The sequence below is a fragment of the Hylobates moloch genome, unplaced genomic scaffold, assembly GCF_009828535.3.
Source record: "Hylobates moloch isolate HMO894 unplaced genomic scaffold, HMol_V3 SCAFFOLD_6, whole genome shotgun sequence".
NCBI lineage: Eukaryota > Metazoa > Chordata > Mammalia > Primates > Hylobatidae > Hylobates > Hylobates moloch.
The window spans coordinates 155,223,952-155,239,024 of NW_026652281.1; the positions used below are offsets into that span (position 1 = coordinate 155,223,952).

At 46.2% G+C, this 15,073-nt stretch overlaps 1 protein-coding gene across 1 annotated transcript in view; it reads right to left on the reverse strand.

Annotated features, from left to right (window-relative positions):
* CLK4 (CDC like kinase 4) overlaps positions 1–708 on the reverse strand; it is a 28,715-nt gene extending 28,007 nt beyond the window's left edge. The window contains exon 1 of the mRNA XM_058440199.1: positions 608–708. The gene's annotated coding sequence lies outside the window, so the exon portion shown is untranslated. The remainder of the gene's footprint in view (positions 1–607) is intronic.
* Positions 709–15,073: the final 14,365 nt, after the last annotated feature.

The following is a 15,073-nucleotide window of genomic DNA, read 5'->3' on the forward strand; positions in this document are numbered from 1 at the left end:
CCCAGCTACTTGGGAGGCTGAGGCAGAAGAATCGCTTGAACCCAGGAGGCGGGGCTGCAGTGAGCTGAGATCGCGCCACTGCACTCCAGCCTGGGCGACAGAGTAAAACTCTGTCTCAAAAAAAAAAAAAAGAAATTTTTAGCTTTGAAGAGCAACCAAAGGAATATTCTTATAACATATTCTAGGATATGTATACTACATGCTTAACTTCAGACATCAAAAATACTCATATATGAAAGCCAAGTTTTAGAGTAAAAGTCTAAATTATTGTGTAAATTAAACAAAAGCTTATTACCTTATAGAGTAACCTTTATAAAGGTATAAACCTTTGCAGTTATAGCCTCTATTATTAGCTGCTGGTTACTGATATTTACTAATTAGACTTGCTTTTAGCTATCAAATGCTCATTCTATGCTAACCACTTCATATACATGATCTCATTTAATCATCTGAATCCTATAAAGTGATCATTGGTTATTTGCCCTAGATCAGTTATCAAGTCCCAGAATCAGGATTCAAACCCAGATCTTGCTTGCTCCAAAGCTCTTGCATTTAATCCGTTCTACTGACTGCTTCAACTTACACAACAAAGTATATAGCAACTTACTTCACTTAGTCATTAGAGCAAACATGCTGAGTCCATCTTTCAGCAAGATCAAAGGTTTGTCTTTTAAAACCACTCTCCAAGGTAATATATCATCGAAGGCTTTTCACAATGACACAATGGATCAGTTTATCTCCAGTACATCGAGGTCACTAAAGGTCTCAGTGCCTTATTTGCTATTTAACACTGAGTCACAAAGGGTCTCCCAGGCATCCCACACTGTCCCAGATGAGTAACATCCCAGGTGCCTCCAGTGTTTCCTGATACTATAAAGCAAGATTCAGTGGCACCAAATGGTGATAGAAGCATTCTCTGGTTCACAACACACTTTGCAGCATACATGTGAGGTGGGGAGTGGAAGGGTCCAGGGAGGGATTTAGCTCAGAGGTTGTGTAGGGGAATACGATAGGCTGGTCTTTCCAGCCTCCTTGTCAGTTTCTGCTGCCACCAATGAAAGGGTCTCAGAGCTGAGTCACAGCTGAATATGCCTTTTGGATACACCTGCCACACAGACTGCAGTAACCTTCAGGACTTCTCATGCTATTGGTTCTGGAAACTGTAGCATATCAACAATTTAACATATATCCTGCCATTTCATGCCCAAACGCCCTTGAAAGAGGAAGTAACAATTTAAGCAGACTCAGTAATGGATTCTTAGCTGCAGTGGATTAGCCATATCATCCCTCTCCATTGATATAGAAAATCAGGAATTGAACTGAGATTTTTTTCTGTCAACTTCAATTATTGGCTTGATGTGGAGTCCCTGGGTTTCAGAGCAGTCCCTAAAATGTCTTATTGATTTCCTAATGTCTGTCATTTATTACCCTATAAGTCATTGTACCCCAACACTGATCTGATTCAAATCACATGTAAAAAATTTTCCCAGATGTGTTTTCTCTGATGAATCTACTTAGTGATTTTCCCCCAGCATTTAAAACTTCTTATAAAAGTATCCTGGTTGACTATGTTATCATTGTAGATCAGATATCAGACTAAAGAAAGACTGTGATTGTCTTGGACAGTCTATAGGTCTGTGTTGGACAAGCCTGTATATACAGAGACATTTGCAAGAGCTAAATGACCTCTTTAGAGGCCATTTCTCTTCTTTTTTTTTTTTTTTGAGACAGAGTCTCGCTTTGTCGCCCAGGCTGGAGTGCAGTGGCGCAATCTTGGCTCACTGCAAGCTCCGCTTCCTGGGTTCATGCCATTCTCCTGCCTCAGCCTCCCAAGTAGCTGGGACTACAGGCGCCCGCCACCATGCCTGGCTAATTTTTTGTATTTTTTTTAGTAAAGACGGGGTTTCACCGTGTTAGCCAGGATGGTCTTGATTTCTTGACCTCGTGATCCGCCCACCTCGGCCTCCCAAAGTGCTGGGATTACAGGCGTGAGCCACCGCGCCCAGCTGTAGAGGCCATTTCTCATTCAGGTTAGTAAATTAGGGTTTCTCAGCCCTCACTACCAATATCCTCAACTGTCAACCATCCAATGAAACCATTAAAAAGAAAGTATATTTACCTAAATCCTAAATATTTAAGGAACAACGTAGAATCCTACATAAAAGTATGAAAATATGTAACATATTTGTCTCTAAATCTTCTAGGGTTACTCTTTATTTTAATGTATAAATATCAGTGTCCTATTTCGTGTAATTATAGGAAGTACAGCATCCTTCAGAGTATTCTGATGACTTCTGGAGAGGCCGTTAACTTTTCTGGTAGCCCCAGTCACGTCTTACTCTGATTTCTGTTCTGGTTCCATCTCTCAGTTCCCCTGTACTATCTCATCTGCAATTGCTGTCCTTACTTCATAAAGTTTTGTGCCAACTATGGACACAGATCCTTTGTCCTTTATTTCCCAAAGCCTATTAATACATGGCTTTAATGAGGAATAGGCTTAAAACTTTGAGGATGCAAGAGTCTCCCTGTATTAGTCCATTTTCACACTGCTATAAAGAACTTCCTGGAAACTGGGTAATTTATAAACGAAAGAGGTTTAATTGACTCACAGTTCTGCATGGCTGGGAAGGCCTCAGGAAGCTTCTAATCATGGCAGAAGAGGAAGCAGGCACCTTCCTGACAAGGCAACAGGGGAGAGAAGTGTGTGTGAAACAGGAATTGTCAAATACTTATAAAAGCATCAGATCTCGTGAGAACTCACTTGCTATGGGGAGAACAGCATGGGGGAAACCACTCCCATGATCCAATCACCTCCCACCAGGTCCCTCTCTCAACACATGGGGATTAGGGGGATTACAGTTTGAGATGAGATTTGGGTGAGGATACAGAGCCAGCCATGTCATCCTGTTTATCCTCGGTTTCACCTCACATGGTTTTAGTTACCCGCAGTCAACTGCAGTCAGAAAATATTAAATGGACAATTCCAGAAATAAAACCTCATATGTTTTAAATTGCACACTGTCGGGAGTAGTTTCATGAAATCTTGCACGGCCTGGCTCCCTCCTGCCTGTGTGGTGAATCCTCCCTTTGTCCAGTGTATCCGTGCCGTATCCCCTACCTGACAGTCACGTAGTAGCCATCTGGGTTGTCAGATCCACTGGGACGATATCACAGTGCTTGTGTTCAAGTACCCCTTATTAATAATAATTCTTGCCCCAATGCATGGCAGTAGTGATACTGGCAATTTGGGTATGCCAAAGAGAAGCTGCAAAGTGCTTCATTAAAGTGGAAAGGTGAAAGTTCTTGGCTTAAGGAAAGAAAGTAAAATCATGTCCTGAGATTGCCAAGATCTACAATGAGAGCAAGTCTTCTGTTTGCAAAATTGTGAAGGAAAAAGAAATTCATGCTAGTTTTGCTATTGTACCTCAAACTGCATAAGTTACAGCCACAGTGCCTGATGAGTGCTTAGTGAAGATGGAAAAGGGATTACATTTGTGGGTGGGAGACATGAACAGAAACATATTCCAATTGATGCCAACTGAATTCAGTACTGTCTGTGGTTTCAGGCACCCACTGGGGGTCTTGGAACGTATCACTGAGGATAAGAGGGGACTGAGATACTGGAGGGTGGGTACAGCACAGAAGGGAAAACAGCTTAAAATTTAGTATCAGAATTCACAATTCTGAAGGTGTCAAATCATTCCCCATTAAATAGGGTCATCTCTTACTGGCCTTTCTCTCCTTAGGTCCCAACCAACCAAGTTCCTTTGAATCATTCTCAAATTTTCTTTCAAGAACTCTCTCCTTTTGGCAGGACATGGTGGCTCACACCTGTAATTCCAGCATTTTGGGAGGCCGAGGCAGGCAGATTGCTTGATTCCAGGAGTTCGAGACCAACCTGGCCAACATGGCAAAATCCCGTCTTTACTAAAATTAGAAAAATTAGCCGGACATGGTGGTGCACACTTGTAATCCCAGCTACATTAGGAGGCTGAGGCACAAGAATTGCTTGAACCCAGGAGGCAGAGGTTGCAGTGAGCCAAGATGGCACCACTGCACTCCAGCTGACCGACAGCCTCCCTCCTTCCTTCCTTCTTTCCTTCTGTATTTATTGGGCACTTACGTATGCCACATACTGTTCTTGACGCTAAAGATATAAAAGTATATAAGACAAAGTGCCTATCCCCATGGAGGTTAGGTTGCAGTGGGAGAGAGAAAAAAATGGAAATAAATAAAATACTTCAATGTTTTACATGTGCTATGAAAGAAACAAACTAGGGACTGAAAGAATAACTGAGGATGGCTTATTTTAGGTGGGCTGGTCAGAAAAGGGCTCTTGGCAGCTGTAACGTTTTAGTTGAAGCTAAAGGAAAAGAAGAAGCCGGACATGTGAAGGATGGGATGAAAACCTCCTGCAGGTCTCTCTGAACTCCATGAGGAAATTGTGAGGATGCTCATGGAAGTTTTGTTTGTCACAGGAAGAAAAACTTGGAAACGATGTAGAGATCCATCGTTAGGGGAATGAATAACTAGAAAATATATATGGATACTACATATCGGTTAAAAGCTATGAACGAGATTTATGTATAGCATATGAACAGACCTAAGAAACTTAATGTTGAGTGGAGAAAAAACTCACGATTTACAAAACCACTTATGCAGATATTAAAAAACCCACAACTACCCTACATATTTTCAAGGCCACGTGTATGACTCAGTAAGTGACTTGAGGAAAGATTGGGAGGACAATATATGAAACACACTGGGGATGTGCCCCTCAGAGGTCTGAACTTGGAACAGGAGACCACTGAGGCTCGGCATTCCGTTTCCTCTGCAGCTTTGCCACCCGACAGTCAAATCCTTGGTCTGATTTTCAACACAATGTTCCCTATGGCCGCAGCAGGCCTCTGTCTCTACAGTGTGCTTTAACTTACAATTAACTGACCTGAGCTTGTCATTTTCCTTCTTCAAAGTTTTTTGTTTGTTTGTTTGTTTGTTTGTTCGAGATGGAGTTTCACTCTGTCACCCAGGCTGGAGTGTAGTGGCATGATCTCGGCTCACTGGAACCTCCGCCTCCTGGGTTCAAGCAATTCTCTTGCCTCAGCCTCCTGAGTATCTGGGACTACAGGCATGCACCACCACGCCCAGCTAATTTTTTTGCATTTTTAGTAGAGACAGAGTTTCACCATGTTGGTCAGGCTGGTCTCGAACTCCTGACCTCAAATGATCCGCCCATCTTGGCCTCTCAAAGTGCTGGGATTACAGGTGTGAGCCACTGTCCCTGGCCTCGAAGTTTTAAAAATAACCAAAGGCAGACAACTCTTACACAATTCTTATAATTGCCATTGCCCCCATGCTATTCGAGTGCCTCCAGCTACTGCATTAGCCAATGTTTCACCTCCACCTGGAACTCATTCCAGTTCATCACCAGTGAGGGTTTTTCTAGATCCAAGGGCTATATTCTTTTTCCTATTTTACCAGATTGTCTCCCTTAGAAGTAATGATAATGGGCATCCTTGCCTTATCACTGTTTGCAAAGGGAATGCTTCTAATACCTACAGGTCATATTTGGCAGGCTTCCAAATTAACCTGCCTGGGGAGGTCTTGTGGTCCCTGATGACCTTCTGTCCGGAGCAAAGGATCTTCTTGTGAGTTCCTCAGATTCTTAACATACTGATTAATGCATAACCCACTGACGTTGAACAAGACACTGATTTGTTTCTGAACCCTGAAGTTCGACTGATTGTCCTGCACGTAGAACATTGTAGCCTGCATGTAGTCATCTGTAGCTAATGATTGTCACCTCTATACTGTACCCTGCAATGCAGAGGGTACGACTCCTCTGGGAAGGAGTCCCCTCCCTTCTCCTAAACTTTCTTATAAAAGCCTTCCACCTTGTAGCACACTCTAGAACGTGCCAGCCTTCTTGGTGTGTCTTCCCAGGTCAATCCTCACGTTTGGCTTCCAATACAACTTTATCAAATCAGCCTTAGTTTTGGTCAACACTTTCAAGATTTTAGTTAAGTTTGATGTTATAACTTTTCTTCTCAATATGTTGTGGAAATATGTTCATCCCAATAAATATTTATACACAGTCAATCCTATTTTTTTTTTGAGATGGAGTCTCACTCTGTCACCCAGGCTGGAGTGCAGTGGCGCTACCTTGGCTCACTGCAAGCTCTGCCTCCCAGGTTCAAGCAATTCTCTGCCTCAGCCTCCTGAGTAGCTGGGATTACAGGCACCCACCACCACGCCTGGCTAATTTTTGTATTTTTAGTAGAGACAGGGTTTCACCATCTTCGCCAGGCTGGTCTTGAACTCCTGACCTTGTGATCCACCAGCCTCGGCCTTCCAAAGTGCTGGGATTACAGGCGTGAGTCAGCACGTCAGGCTTTGTTTGCTTTTTGAGACAGGGTCTTGCTCTGTCGCCCAGGCTGGAGTGGAGTGCAGTGATGCCATCAGAACTCACTGCATCCTTGACTTTCTGAGTTCAAGCGATGCTCCCGCCTCAGCCTCTGCCTGGCTAATTTTTATATTTTTTGTAGAGAAAAGTTTTCCCCATGTTACCCAGCCTGGTCTCAAACTCCTGGCCTCAAGCAATCCTCCCACCTCTGCTTCCCAAAGTGCTAGGTAATATTATAGGTGAGTCACTGCACCTGGCAACAATCAGTTATTTTTTATACCATTTTTTACACTTAAAAATGTGTTATCTGGCTGGGCGCAATGGGTCATGGCTGTAATCCCAGTACTTTGGGAGGCAGAGGTGGGTGGATCACTTGAGATCAGCAGTTCAAGACCAGCCTTGCCAACAGGCTAGCAGAGATGAGGTGAAACCCCATCTCTACTAAAAACAGAAAAATTAGCTGGGCTGTAGAGGCGGGTGCCTGTAATCCCAGCTACTTGGGAGGCTGAGGCAGGAGAATCACTTGAACCTGGGAGACGGAGGTTGCAGTGAGCCGAGATCGCGTCACTGCACTCCAGCCTGGGCGACGGAGTGAGACTCTGTTTCAAAAAAAAAAAAAAAAGTTATCTGAAATTCACATTTAACTGGGTGTTCTGCATTTTGTCTGGCAACCTTACTTCTCTTCCAGTTCCCCTCCTCTTCCTCTCAGGCCCACCTGAACAATGCAGCCCACTCCCTGTGGGTCGGCTGCTCCGGCTTGCTGGCTGAGGCCCTCCCTAGGTTGATGCCACCTCCATGCCAGTCACCAGCGTTATCATCAGGCCCATGCTCATCTTTGATCTTGCCATTGGTAACCTTCAGGATACATTTGGCAGGCTTTCGAATTAACCACCAGGGAAGGTGAAGGTCTTAGGATTCGGGGCTTATATCCTGTCGCAGGAGGAGTAAAAAATCTTCCTGTGAGCTCCTCTGTGAGTTCCTCAAACTGTTAACATACTGATTAATACACAACCTACTGACGTTGAAAACGACACTCACCTGTTTCTGAATCCCGAAGCTTTGCAGATTGTCCTGCATGAACGTTTTAGGCTGGGCACGCGGAGGCACATACCCAGCACTTCTGAAGGCTGAGGCGGTTGGATCACTTGAGGTCAGGAGTTCCAGACCAGCCTGGCCAAATGGTGAAACCCCATCTCTACCAAAAAAATACCAAAATTAGGTGGGCGTGGTGGAGCACACCTGTAGTCCCAGCTACTCAGGAAGCTGAGGGGGGAGGATCGTTTGAACCTGGGAGGCAGAGGTGCAGTGAGTGAGATTGAGATTGCACTGAACTCCAGCCTGGGCAACAGAATGAGACTCTGTCTCAAAGAAAAAAAAATTTAGCCTGCATGTTGTCATCTGCAGCCCATGATTGTAACCTCTGGGTTGCACCTCTAATGCAAAAGGACAACTCTGGTACGAGGAGTCCCCACCTTCCCTAAACCTTCTTAGAAAAGCTTTCCACGCCTTCCACCTTGTAGCGGACTCTGGAACACGCCCAGCTTTCTTGGAGTGACTTTGTTAGTGTGTCTTCCTGCTTTTATCCTCACATTTGGCTTCCAATAAACCTCTATCAAGTCATGTCTGCCCCAACAGCCTTCATTTTGGTCTGCATCGTCTAAAACTCTGCCCGAGGGAGTGTGAACTGAAGATCCAAAAAACCTGTTTTATTTGATGGTGACATTTTCATTCAGGAATTTTGACTATAAAGACTGGATTTCTGGCTTCTTGAAGCTGTGGCAGCCCCACGCCCGGTTTTCTACTTGGCCTCATCACCAAAAGCTAAGAGTTCCTCTCCTTTTTAGAAAGTTGGTAGGCTCTGCTCCTCCTTGGCCACCCCTGTAACCTGTTCTTGTCCTGTGGGAGCTTTTGCTTGACCCCAGTTCACAGGCTGGGGTCCAGTTCCCCGGCTTGACCCTCAAGGCCTTTCCCACTCAGGCAGCTTCGCCTCTCTGCCGCTTTCCCTCCCTATTCCTTTCCTTTCTTCACCTTCCTCTCCTGGCCCGGGGAACACTGGATGACGCCGTCATATGTCCCATGCCACTGGCCTCCCTGTCTCGGCACCTGCAGGCCCCGTCGCCCAACAGGCAGTTCTTCCTGTGGTTATATCCTACTCATTCATCCAGGCCCTGACCACATGCACGTCCTCCAGAGACCCTCGCTTGTCTCCCTGTTGGAAAGTGCTCCCTGCTTCCCTCCTCTGGCCACCCACAAAACCATTGCTGTCCCTTGCCAGCCCTTTTCTACATACACATGCACACATGCACACACATGCGCACACACAGGCACGCACGCATACATGCCCACACACATACACATGCGCGTACACACACACATCCCTTACCAGCCCCTTTTACACACACACACACACACACACACACACACACACAGCTAAGCATCCACTGTGTAGATGCTGGGGAAGCAACTAGGGAAATGACCTTTGGGAGTGTTAAAGAAAAAAGTGAGGCTGGGCAAGGTGGCTCACATCTGTAATCCCAGCACTTGGGAGGCCAAGGCATGAGGATCGCTTGAGCCCAGGAGTTCAAGACCAGCCTGGCCAACATGGCAGGACCCGGTCTCTACAAAAAAATTAGCCAGGTATGGCAGCGAATGCCTGTAGTCTCAGCTACTCTGGAGGCTGAGGTGGGACTATCATCTGAGCCCGGGAGGTCAAGGCTGCAGTGAGCCGTGTTGGTGCCTGTAGCAAAACAAAACAAAACAAAACAAAACAAAACAAAAGTCATTCAATAATACTTGTTAAAGCACAGTGAAGGTTGGGTGCACACAACGTAAAGGCAGGGCTCACGCCTGTAATCCCAGCCCTTTGGGAGGCCAAGGTGGGTGGATCATCTGAGGTCAGGAGCTCAACACCAGCCTGGCCAACATGGTGAAACCCTATCTCTACTAAAAATACAAAAATTAGCTGAGTATGGTGGTACACACCTGCAGTCCCAGCTACTTGGTAGGCTGAGGCAGGAGAATTGCTTGAACCCTGGAGGCGGAGGTTGCAATGAGCTAAGATAGCGCCCCTGCACTCCAGCCTGGGCAACAGAGTGAGACTTTGTCTCAAAAAAAAAAAAAAAAAAAAAAAAAGAATCTGGGAACTGTAAACCATGCCCTTCCAATAGAGGCAATTTTTGTTGGCTGTTTTGGTGCCTAATCGCTTGTGTGTCTGCCGGGAACAGTCCGATGAGAGCAGCATGTGGGCGCGGTGTGTGCACTCTCAGTTCCGAGGAGGCCTGCTCCCTCCTGCACTAACCCAGGGTGCTTTCGCCCACTTGAGACCAGTGTGAGGTACGGCTTTGCATTCCAGTAACGACACATTCCAAACTGATTTGGCAGCCAGAACTGTGTGCCAGTGGTCAGCTTTTTTAAGTGATATAAGGAAACCAGTAAAACAGAATCCTGAATCAGAATCCTGACGATTCATACAAAAATTAAAACAGGTCTTAAATCTAAAAAGTACTTATTACCACCTTGTGGCCACATACCCTACACTATGGCAAAAATGGAAATCCTGCAGCAGCCAGATGTGTGAGAGAAGGGAGGTAGCCCTCCGTCCAGAACAGTAAACAAAGGAGCTGCAGAGCCACGGAGCACTGAGGAGTGCTGTGCTCTTCAAACACGGCCCCACTGAGACATTCCCCCCTCAGCAGACTTTCCTGCAGACGGGCGTACTGACGGATGGATGTTCAGACACACAGACATTCAGAGAGACACACAGATGTTCAGACAAGTGCATTCTGGCTGGGCAGGTGGCTCACGCCTGTAATCCCAGCACTTTGGGAGGCTGAGGCAGGCAGATCACCTGAGGCCGGGAGTTGGAGACCAGCCTGGCTAACATAGTGAAACCCTGTCTCTACTAAAAATACAGAAGTTAGCTGGGTGTGGTGCTGGGCGCCTATAATCCCAGCTACTCAGGAGGCTGAGGCAGGAGAATCGCTTGAACCCAGGAGGCGGAGGTTGCAGTGAGCCAAGATCGTGCCATTGCACTCCAGCCTGGGCGACAGAGTGAGACTCCGTCTCAAAAAATAAAAAATAAAAAACAGACAAGTGCCTTCTGACAGATGGACAGACATTCTGACAGACAGGTGTTCAGACACATGAATCAGAAATATGCATGATCAGACACAGATGATTAGACACATGGACAGATGTTCCATTCAGAGAGACAGATATTCTGACAGATGGACAGAAGTTTAGACAGACAGACGTTCCAGTAGATGGGCATTCTGACACACAAGAAGTTCCAACAGAAGATGTTCATAAGATGTTTGGACGGACTGACATTTAAACAGATGGACAGAAGTTCAGACAGACGGACATTCCAACAGATGGATGTTGAAACAGATGGACATTCAGACTGTCAAATAAGCGTTCTGACAGATGGGCATTATGACACACAGATGGTCAGAGATGGACTTTCCAACGTATGGATATTCCGACAAAATCATGTTCAGACAGATGTAAATGGATGTTCCCAAAGGAGAGACTTTCAGACAGACAGACAGATGTTCCTACCGATGGGTGTTTTCACACACAGAAATGCAGACACACAGTTGATTGGATAGCTCTTCATACTGATGGACACGTTGACCAATAGATGCTTAAACAGATAGATATTTGGACAGATGGACATTCAGACAGGAGGTCATTTGGGCAGGCCAATAGACATTTAGACAGATCACTTTCAGACAGACGGACAGACATTCAGACAGATAGACATTTGGACAGACAGACCTTGGGACAGGTGGAAAGATTCACACACACACACATTGTGGCAGATGGGCATACTGATTGATGGACATTCAGACACGTGAACAGATGTTCTGGCAGGTGGGTGTTTTGGCAGACAGTCATTCTGAGAAGACATTCAAATGGACAGATGGTGGACAGATGGACAGGAGGAAACATTCAGAGAGGTGGATGCTCAAACAGATGTTCGCTCAGTCACAAAGATGTTCAGACACACACATGTTTTTACAGGTGGATGTTCTGACAAACAGAAATTCAGACATTATTGGAGGATGGAGGGGTGTTCAGAATGATGGGCATCAGACAGAGTGTCAGAGACATGGACATTCAGACACATGGCCAGATGTACAGATAGATATTTGGACAGATGCCCAGATGCCCTGACAGACAGATGGCTGTTGAGACAGAACAACATTCAGACAAATGACAGACATTCAGACTGATGGACTTGTGGACATAGAGACAGACATTCACACAGATGGTTTTTCAAGCAGATAGGCTGAGTATCTGATAGACAGACTGGATCCATCTGAAGGTCTGCAGGTGGACAGATGTTCAGACAAACAGGTGTTTTGGGAGAAGAGTGTGCCAATGTACAGCAGTTTTGACAGATGGATGTTCAAATGCTTGTTCCTGTAGACTGATGTTCAGACAGATGATATGCATTCTGACAGACAGACATTATGACAGGACAGTGAGGAAAATGGAAGTTTGGGCAGACAGAGGCCATTCCAGCAGATAGGCGTGCCTACAGAAGATATCCTGTGTGTCAGATGCTCATACGTGGGAATGTCTGTCTGACAAGATGACTTTCTGTATGTTCCAGTGTCTGTCTCTCTGTATGTCTATCTGTCTGCAACTGTCCATCTGCCTAAACACCTGTCTGCCTGAACATCTGCCTGTCCGTCTGGGCATCCATGTGTCTGAATGTGCATGTGTTGGAATTGCTGTATGGTGGAATTCCCATCTGTCATAACATCCATCTCTCTGAATGTGTTTGTATGAGAACCCATCCACGGGTCTGACCATCCTTAAGTCTGAACATCTTCATGTTGGCACACCCATCTGTTGGAACATCAGTTTATCAAAATGTCTGTTCATGTCTCAAAACATTTGTCTATCTGAATGTATGTTCTTCTGTCCTAATGTCCCCCTGCCTGTCTTCCTGAATGTCAATGGGTCCAAACATCTGTCTGTCTGAACGTCCATCTGTTCACTACAGAGTTTATAAAACTCTTGTGAAAGTGTCCCTGTAGGTTGTTACAGAATCAGGAGGACTTCAAGTGAAACAAGAGCCTTGAGAGCAGGTTTGGATGTGGGATTAGGAAGAGAATTTGAGATCCTACTCACCTGGGAACTAAAGGTGGGATCATGACTAATGCTGAGAACATGCCCCAAACCTAACCCCAGAGCCTGGCGTATCAAAGACCAACTCCCCTTATTGTTTCATTTTTATGAGGCCAAGCCTATGTCTGACTGTCGGCTCCTCCTGTGGGCAGCCTGGCGAGGGAGGGAAGCTCTAGGGAGTCCATGTCTTCCTCCTGGTCCTGTGTGCACAGAGGGAAGATGGGGCTGGTGCCTAATTAATGTGATCTTCAGGACAGGTGATTTGAGGTTGTCAGAGTAACACAAACTGAGAACGATGAATCTCAGGTGGAAAAGGATCTAACAGGCAGAAGACTTGGGAAGGCACTGGATCCAGAATTTAGCCAGGAGAGGGAGAGAGCTGGACCTGACTGGTGAATCACAGGGAAGCCTTTGATTTTGTTTGTTTGTTGTTTGTTTGTTTGTTTTTGAGATGGAGTCTCGCTCTGTCACCCAGGCTGGAGTGCAGTGGCACGATCTTGGCTCACTGCAACCTCTGCCTCCCGGGTTCAAGCAATTCTTCTGCCTCAGCCTCCTGAGTAGCTGAGATTACAGGTGTGCACCACCACGCCCGGCTAATTTTTGTATTTTTAGTAGAGATGGGGTTTCATCATGTTGGTCAGGATGATCTTGAACTCCTGACCTCGTGATCCGCCTGCCTCGGTCTCCCAAAGTGCCAGGATTACAGGTGAGAGCCACCGTGCCCATCTGCAGGCAGCCTTTGTGACGATGGTCACAGTGGAGATGATGGATGTGACAATGATGGTGGCCGCCAGCTGCTGGTGTTTAATACCTGCCAGAGCTTCTGCTGGGTCTTCTACATATGCTGATGTTATACAGTCAGTATTATGATCCCCATTTTAGATAATAAAACTGAACTTTAGAATGAAAATGTCCCTTGTGTGAGTTCACTTGTACATTAAATGTCAAAATTGGAAATAAAAGCCGTTTCTGACTACAGAATTAATCCATTCACCCCTTCATTACTTACATCATAATTATTACCTACTAGCAGGCCAGGCATTGTGCTCAGTGCTAGGGAAAATACAGTGAGGGAAAAAAGGCATAATTCCTGCTTGCGTGGACTTTTTTCTCCTGGAGGCGTGGAGGCAAACATGAATAAAATATGTATCTGGTCAAAACCTGGTGCTAAGGATGAAAAAGAGAATAGGATGGTGGGTGTTGAGGGCGTGGCCCAGGGCACCTGATCAGGCTCTTTAGGAGGCTTTTCCGAGGAAGCCGCATTGAAAATGAGGAGAGCGTGGGTTATGGGATGAAGGATGGGTTGGGGTGGAGCATTCCAAGCAGAGGGAAGGACACGCTGCTGTCTGAGGCTGGGATAAAGAGGGAGAAGAGAAAAGTACAGGGTGAGGCTGGACAGGCCAGTTCATTTTGGATCCTCTGGGCATCTTTGGGCCCGGGTCTTTCTTCTAACAGCAAAGGGTAGCCATTGGCTGGACTGGATGAGGTCCTTTTTTATTTATTTATTTATTTATTTTGAGACGGAGTCTCACTCTGTCCCCCAGGCTGGAGTGCAGTGGTGCGATCTCAGCCCACGGTAAGCTCGGCCTCCGGGGTTCACGCCATTCTCCTGCCTCAGCCTCCTGAGTAGCTGGGACTACAGGCGCCCGCCACCACGCCCAGCTAATTTTTTGGTATTTTTAGTAGAGACGGGGTTCACCATGTTAGCCAGGATGGTCTCCATCTCCTGACCTCGTGATCCACCCACCTCGGCCTCCCAAAGTGCTGGGATTACAGGCGTGAGCCACCGTGCCTGGCCGAGGTCCTTCATTTTTTAGAGCCTCAGCTTTCTTGTCTGTAAATTGGGACACCTGAGGCCTCCTTCACAGGCTTCCCACGAGTATTTGGTGAGACAGTTGACCTGAAAGCTCAGCACAGTGCCTGCAATGGATTGATTTCTGTAACTTTACATAGAGACCGAGGCGTTTAAAGAAGAGAAATCCAAAATAATCAAATCATATTCCTGTAAATAAAGATAAAAAGAAACAGATGTCTTTGGTCTGAAGAGATGAGTTACAGGCAGATTAAGATTCAAGGGCATGATCCCACAGAAGTGGGTTGTAGGCCCAGAGGAGGAGACAGGAAACAGCAGGCATTAGGAAGAGCTGAGCAGACACTCCGTTTAAGTTGGGCTGCTTTAGCTACGGTTTAAGACCGAGTCTCACTCTGTTGCTCAGGCTGGAGTGCAGTGGCGCAATCTCGGCTCACTGCAAGCTCCATCTCCGGGGTTCACACCATTCTCCTGCCTCAGCCTCCCGAGTAGCTGGGATTACAGGCACCTGCCACCACGCCCAGCTAATTTTTGTATTTTTAATAGAGATGGGGTTTCCCCAAGTTGGCCAGGCTGGTCTCAAACTTCTGACCTCAGGTGATCTGCCTGCCTCGGCCTCCCACAGTGCTGGGATTACAGGTGTGAGCCACCATGCCCAGACTCCAGATGCTATTTCTGAACTCATCCCTGTTGTCCTTTCCAGGTTTGGTGAGGTGTGA